Source organism: Triticum dicoccoides, chromosome 6B (genome assembly GCF_002162155.2).
Source record: "Triticum dicoccoides isolate Atlit2015 ecotype Zavitan chromosome 6B, WEW_v2.0, whole genome shotgun sequence".
NCBI lineage: Eukaryota > Viridiplantae > Streptophyta > Magnoliopsida > Poales > Poaceae > Triticum > Triticum dicoccoides.
This window is the reverse complement of record NC_041391.1, coordinates 176,657,335-176,665,311: the sequence shown is the minus strand read 5'-3', so window position 1 is coordinate 176,665,311 and position 7,977 is coordinate 176,657,335.

Here is a 7,977-nt window from a genome sequence, read left to right as displayed (position 1 = left end):
AATCATCCAGCCCTCCAAACCACGGGGTCCTGTTCATCCACCCCTCCACGGGCACCCCTCCATCGTCTACTGTTCATCCAGCCCTCCACACCATGGGGTCCTGTTCATCCAGAGGCAACGCCACCGCTCACTGTTCATCCAAACTCCCACAACACTCACAATTCATCCAATTGATCGGCTTCAGTTAGCAGCAGTAGCAAAGGAATCGCTCGATCGGGTTCAGTTAACAGCCATCGATCGATCGCTCGGGTTCAGTAACGCGTAGCCTGCAATGCAATCGCTCGGGTTCAGTTAGAGCCCAACGCCTCGCTCGGGTTCAGTTAGAGCCAACGCCTTGCACACACGCACGTACGTGTATGAGAGAAAAATGCATCGCTCGGCCCCCGACCTCCCACCGTAACCGGGAACTCCCTGAAATTTTCCTCGCCCTCGCTTCTACCATGATTTTTTCTGTCATGGACGGCCCAAAGAATGTCATGCAGCTGCGTCTCCGGCCCGCCCAGGACGAAAAGCCCATTTTCTGTCATGATTTTTTGTCATATAAGTAGGAGCCCACCACATCTATGATGATACCGGGTTTTGTCACAATTATCGTCATAGAAGTGTCATATGTATGACAGAATTTTTTTTCGTTCGGCCCAAAATGTCACGGATGTGTCATTTTTTTGAGTGAGAGCAATATGCAAATGTGGGAGTAACTGATATAACAAATAAATATATAGATGAAAGCAAAGTACAAAAATATATAATTAGAAATAAATAATGTAACAAAGATTTGATACAAATATATAGATAATGTAGCAACAGATGGTATATGTTCACAAATTTAGGCCATGCCGACCGTGGTAGGTTGAGATTGAACATACCGAGCACTCCCTGAAGTCATCCGGAATGGTGAGATAGAAATTCGTTTCCGACTGGCCGCGACCACACTTGCCCGATTTGTGCTTGCACTATGGACACATGAATGAACACCCACGAATCAGGTAGAACAAAAATGATTCCACGACGGTTTCCGTCGGTTGATTAACAGCGACGGACGGACTGCGATAAGAGATGAGTGAATATTTTTCTAAGTTGATTACCTTCTCCATGAGAAAAATCCCCGGCCCAATCCCGCAGAAAACCCCAGTCGACCAGAGTCTAGAATGTCGGTGCAGGTGGCAAAAAGCAGTAGGGGCGAAATCCCGTGTCGTTTGGAGCGCGACCTACGCCCGCCGACAACAGCACCATAGAGCTTAGGGTGACCGCCACGATAGAAGTTGATAAGGTGAAGAGTTGCGGAGGAGTCCGCGGTGAGTGGGTGGGGACGAAGTGGGCGAGGATTTCCTTTTTCCTTTTGCATGTGTGAGTGAACACACACGGTTCCCAGAGGCAACAGAGATGAATCGTGTGCGATAGTAAATCACCGAGATTGAATGGGAATCCAAATTTCCTTTGTCCTTTGTCCATGCATTTTTTTCTACGATGAACATAAACCCTGCTAATCACCGTGTTGAAATTTGGCACTTTTCCGGGTTCATTTACAATATTTAGGGGATTATGTGCATTTTCTAGGCATTAATGCACATATTTCAAATTCAAACAATCGGTGCTTGAAAAGGTGCACGAGAACGGTTTGGAAAACCATGATCGTGCTATTCAATAAATTCTCATGCCCTTTATAAGGAATGGGTAGATATTTCAAGGAAATGTGTTTACTAAGTACTATCACTACTGCAGGATGCTGCTAACGCGACACTATGATCAGAGACCCTTCGACGAAACTGTGTGCGATGCAATAATCGCAAACGGTGGTGTCAAAAAACTGTCAAAAAAGGTGCAAAATGTTTGTGATGATGGATGCATCAAACAAGGTTCAGATATTGGTTCCGTGTGCGATGCAGGGCATACGGTTCAGTTCAATTAACTATTTGCGATGAGGAGGAACAAAAGAAAAGGGCAGCCAGATGAAGGTGTGTGCGATATACAACATGCGGTTCACTCGGATGAACTATTTGTGATTAGGCAACACAAAAGAAACGGTCAGGCAGATCAAGGTGTGTGCGATATATGTCATGCGGTTCACTCGCATGAACTGTTTGCGTTGAGACAAGAGAATAGAAACGGTTCAATATAACAAGATGTGTGTGATATGCGGCAAACAAGTCTGTAACCAGAAATGTGTGCGAAGACCGATAATAACATAGACGATTGCTTCTAATAAGACCTATGTGATACGCTTTGTCTACACAACATCTATTGGCCATTGGGGGACGGGTGGTCATCCGGATATGCCACAAGGATGCGAAGAGGCATTCTATATGTGATACGCTTTGTCTACACAACATCTATCAGCAAGGACTAGCTGTTCCACCAGTAGCTCATCTAAGAGAACTCTGAAGTTAAGTGTGCTCAGGCTGGAGCAGCCATGAGATGGGTGACTGGATGGGAAGTTGTGTTGATGTTAATTAACTGATAGGATGGGTCATTTCGGTCAAATCACCGAAATGACCCTTTCCCTCAGCTAATATAACCTCGAGGTCCTTGTTTTTTTATTTTTATTTTATTTTTTAACATATGTTAAAGAAGGTCTACCGCATTACTTTTTGATAATGTGTATACGTGGCGTACAGTTGATCCATCTGACCTGCTTGTGATGGAATAAGCTGTGTGTGTTGTGGGCAAATGGTTGCTAGTGTAAAACTATTTGTGATTGATGAATTCATCACCGACAGGTTCCCTAGTGTGGTCCATGTTCATTTCATCATCATCTACTTCTTGTGCTAGCTTGATGTTCCTTATATGGCTAAGTTTCCATTAATTGATGGCGTTCTATGAACACGCAACCATTTCCAGCCATTTCCTCGCCTATTTCCTGCCACCTAGTGATATTGCAAATAAACCTAGGCACGTCGCGACGCATGGAGGCAACAAGCGCAGCCTGTAGAACATCCATCTTTTCCAAGCATGACGACACACCAAAAGCGCCGCCTCTACCGTCAACCTCATCGACAAGGAAAACCAGAAGGTGCCATGGCCCATCGAGGCCATGGCGCTCCCCGGCAATGCGATGGATGACACTGTGATGCGCGTCATCGCCATGGTTGAGCAGACCCTTGGTGCATGGCGCTTCAGCGCCGCGGATCAAGATAGGCATGTCAGCATCGAGAGGCTGCAGCTCGCTGCACAACATGATCGATGGCACGCTGGAGAGCAAGCTAGGCGCGTGCACGCTGATAGGCTGCAGCTTGCCGCACGGCGAGACCATTGGAGAGCCGCAGAGTGCGAGGCGCGGCGTGCCGCATAGCAAGAGCGGATCCATCGGTGCTTGCCTGCTGTCAACAGGGCATCGCAGCTACTGCACGTCCCGTCAGTACCCTCATTCCTCGCCAGGAGTGGGCACATGCCCTCTGCACTGTACTTACACAAAAGGCCGGCTGCGCCGTACTTGCACCGGACGCCCGCCGCGCCATTCGCATGGGTCACGCCGTTCACCTTGTCCATGGCCCGCTCGATGCCAACGCGCAGGTCAGTAGGCTCGACCGCCTCCTTGGCCCAGGTGTCCACCTGAGCGCAGTAGAGGAACATGGCTGTCGCATCCTCGAGGTGGTGATCTCCGATGAAATAGCCAACTTGGAGGTCGAGATCATGCTCCCAATGTACCACGAGCACGTCGACCGCTTGGACGAACGCCTGCACGAGTTTACGCAGAGCCAAGAGCTACCATTGGAAAGGGCTGCTGGGTATGGTCTTAAGGACGCGTTTTATTTTGTTGAGTCATTTCGACGTGGATAGCTATGTATTCATAGCAATCATACTATTGCTCTATTTCAATGTGCGTACTCTATTTTCAGTTCTTATATGTTCTGTTTCAATGGGTGTTTATACGCTTTCCATTCTGTATATGTGGATGATAACAGATCGATTCAAATTAGTATTAGAAAATAGTTAGAAAATGGAATTCATAATATATATAATATTAATTGTTCATTAGTTCATCATAGAATATATATATAATATCATCACATATACGTGATGATACTTAACTACTAGGTACAATGCATAAAATGGAAAACGAACAACACTCAAACTAATAATCTCTCCTATTGCCAGTATTCCGGCAGCCCCTCGCTAGCAGCTCCCTGGTGCGCGGCGTCTTCCCAGAGCGGAGGCAGTACTCCGCCCCTCTGCCTCGCAGCGCTTGACGTGTCGATCTACCTCTTGCAGGCGGATGCGTGCGAACGATCTTGCCATTTTGTTAGGCGCCCATCGGAGCTCCTCGGTGGCACGCTGGAGCTTATTGGCCCTGCTCCATGGAGCGACGTACCCGTCTTCGTACACCTCCTCCGCACTATGACGCACCTACCCCCAAAGCTTCGCCGCCTCCTTTTTCCAGGCGACATCACGGGCTTCACAGGCTGCCTGGTACCTGGCATCCTCCTCCGCCATCTCTTTCTTGAAAGCCACTTGCTTGGCTTTCTCAGCCGGCGGCAGCGACTTCCAAAGACAAAGATCGTACTGGACCCAAAACCAATCCAAAGTTGGGGGGTTTGGTGCAACCTCATCCGGTGGCGCGTAGGTGTCCTCGTTGCTACTCTTCGAGTGAGCATCCTCGGGGGGTGGCGACTCCTAGTCGATGCGTGGGTGGACCGGCGGCCCCATGGCAGAGATTTCAGAGAGAGAGAGAGGGAGAGTGAGCAAGGGTAGGATCTAGATGAGATTGCAGGCAGGACGACGTGAGCAAGGTAGTATTTATTGGCAGCCGGAATCTAGCTAGATCGACGGGAACAGTACACACGCCGGTCGCCAGAATTTACGAGTACTATAGTGTGAATTACACACGGTTCCCACAGAAAAATACGTGTGTGAAGATAATAGCTGACGGTTCCAATTGTAGAACTGTGTATGATTAATAAAGCCTGCCACTCATCTTCCAAACCTCGAGGCGCGAAATAAAGTGCTAATCATGTGGGGCCGGTTGTCTTGCCAGATTTTTTCTGATCATTTTTTAACTTTTTGGAATTAAAATGCCATGGCACTCCATGCATGTGTCCATGCCGTGAGACCAATATGTTTGGAAATTCCTTCTAATTTACTGCACATGGAATTAACTCGCACACAAGTACACAAATATGATTTTTCAAACCGTTATGGTTAGCCGTTGCATGTACATATAGTTCAAATTTGAATTACGGTCATTAAATGGCTAGGAAATCACTTAAATGTCTTTAAAAGGTCAAATGACCCCTAAAATTTTCCAAATTTTCACAGACAGTTTGTATCAGTGCACATTACACGTACAAATATTTTAAAGGCCGTAAGAGGAAGCTATCTGCTGTTCGTCATCAAACATACATAGTTCCCTCTCGGAACCACGAGCCTTCTAGTGAGTTGCTCCGGTTTGTGAGGGGTGTGTGTCCAAACTTTCGTCAAGCAAGCCAATTTTTATACCACATCATCTTGGTGGCATGACATTATATCAAGCAAGATTTCATGTTTTTCTGATCATTTTTTTATTTTTTGGAATAAAAATGCCATGGCACTCCATGCATGTACATGCCTCCATGCCGTGAGACCAATATGTTTGCAAATTCCTTCTAATTTACTGCACATGGAATTAACTCGCACACAAGTACACAAATATGATTTTTGTATGGTTAGCCGTTGCATGTACATCTAGTTCAAATTTGAATTATGGTCAATAAATGGCTAGGAAATCTCTTAAATTTCTTCATAAGGTCAAATGAACCTTGAAATTTTCCAAATTTTTACATGGCAGTTTGGATCAGTACACATTACACGTAGAAATTTTTTGAAGGCCGTAAGAGGAAGCTATCTACCGTTCATCATAAAAAATGCATTGTTCCCTCTTGGAACCACAAGCCTTCTAGTGAGTTGCTCCGGTTTGTGAGGGGTGTGTGTCCAAACTTTCGTCAAGCAAGCCAATTTTTGTACCACATCATCTTGGTGGCATGACATTACATCAAGCAACGTTTCATGTTTTTCTGATCATTTTTTAATTTTTTGGAATAAAAATGCCATGGCACTCCATGCATGTACATGTCTCCATGCCGTGAGACCAATATGTTTGCAAATTCCTTCTAATTTACTGCACATGGAATTAACTCGCACACAAGTACACAAATATGATTTTTGTATGGTTAGCCGTTGCATGTACATCTAGTTCAAATTTGAATTATGGTCAATAAATGGCTAGGAAATCACTTAAATTTCTTCATAAGGTCTAATGAACCTTGAAATTTTCCAAATTTTTACTTGGCAGTTTGTATCAGTGCACATTACACGTAGAAATTTTTTTAAGGCCGTAAGAGGAAGCTATCTTCCGTTCATCATAAAAAATGCATTGTTCCCTCTTGGAACCACAAGCCTTCTAGTGAGTTGCTCCGGTTTGTGAGGGGTGTGTGTCCAAACTTTCGTCAAGCAAGCCAATTTTTGTACCACATCATCTTGGTGGCATGACATTACATCAAGCAACGTTTCATGTTTTTCTGATCATTTTTTAATTTTTTGGAATAAAAATGCCATGGCACTCCATGCATGTACATGTGTCCATGCCATGAGACCAATATGTTTGAAAATTCCTTCTAATTTATTGCACATCGAATTAACTCACACACAAGTACACAAATATGATTTTTCAAATCGTTATGGTTAGCCATTGCATGTACATCTAGTTCAAATTTGAATTACGGTCATTAAATGGCTAGGAAATCACTTGAATGTCTTCAAAAGGTCAAATGACCCCTGAAATTTTCCAAATTTTCACATGACAGTTTGTATCAGTGCACATTATACATAGAAATTTTTTGAAGGCCGTAAGAGGAAGCAATCTGATGTTCGTCATTAAACATGCATTGTTCCCTCTCGGAACCACGAGCCTCCTAGTGAGTTGCTCCGGTTTGTGAGGGGTGTGTGTCCAAACTTTTGTCAAACGGGACAATTTTTGTACCACATCATCTTGGTGGCATGACATTACATCAAGCAATGTTTCATGTTTTCCTGATCATTTCTTAATTTTTTGGAATTAAAATTCAATGGCACTCCATGCATGTGTCCATGCCGTCAGACCAATATATTTGAAAATTCCTTCTAATTTATTGCACATGGAATTAACTCGCACACAATTACACAAATATGGTTTTTGAACCATTATGGTTAGCCATTGCATGTACATCTAGTTCAAATTTGAATTACGGTCATTAAATGGCTAGGGAATCACTTAAATGTTTTCAAAAGGTCAAATGACCCCTGAAATTTTCCAAATTTTCACATGACAGTTTGTATTAGTGCACATTACACATAGAAAAAATTTAAAGGCCGTAAGAGGAAGCTATCTGCCGTTCGTCATCAAACATGCATTGTTCCCTCTTGGAACCATGAGCCTTCTAGTAAGTTGCTCCGGTTTGTGAGGGGTGTGTGTCCAAACTTTCGTCAAATAGGCCAATTTTTGTACCACGTCATCTTGGTGGCATGACATTACATCAAGCAAGGTTTCATGTTTTCCTAATCATTTTTAAAAAATTTGGAATTAAAATGCTATGGCAGTCCATGCATGTGTCCATGCCATGAGACCAAACTGGTACAGCGAGGTGCTATATAAACAGTTTTTAACCCCTTTCCGCGATGATATTCGGAACTGTCATCTAGTGAGTGACTGCGATAGGGGGGTCCTTCCCACACGACCCAGAAACCATCGGGGATATGCCCTCCTGGCACACACGCTCGGCAAAATGAGGTCGTGTGCGACCAGCGAGCGAGCAAATACAGTTATACGTACATTAGTGCTAAAAAATATAATTATATAGGCAAAATCGTTTCCGGTCGTAAGTACATCCCACACAGACAGTCCCCACTAAATGTTTCCGTTTGTATATACATCCCACACAGTCGCTGCAAGGAAAACGTTCCGTTCGTAGGTACCTCACACAAAATTTTCCATTTAAATTCTTTGTGATAGCGTTCCCATCACACACA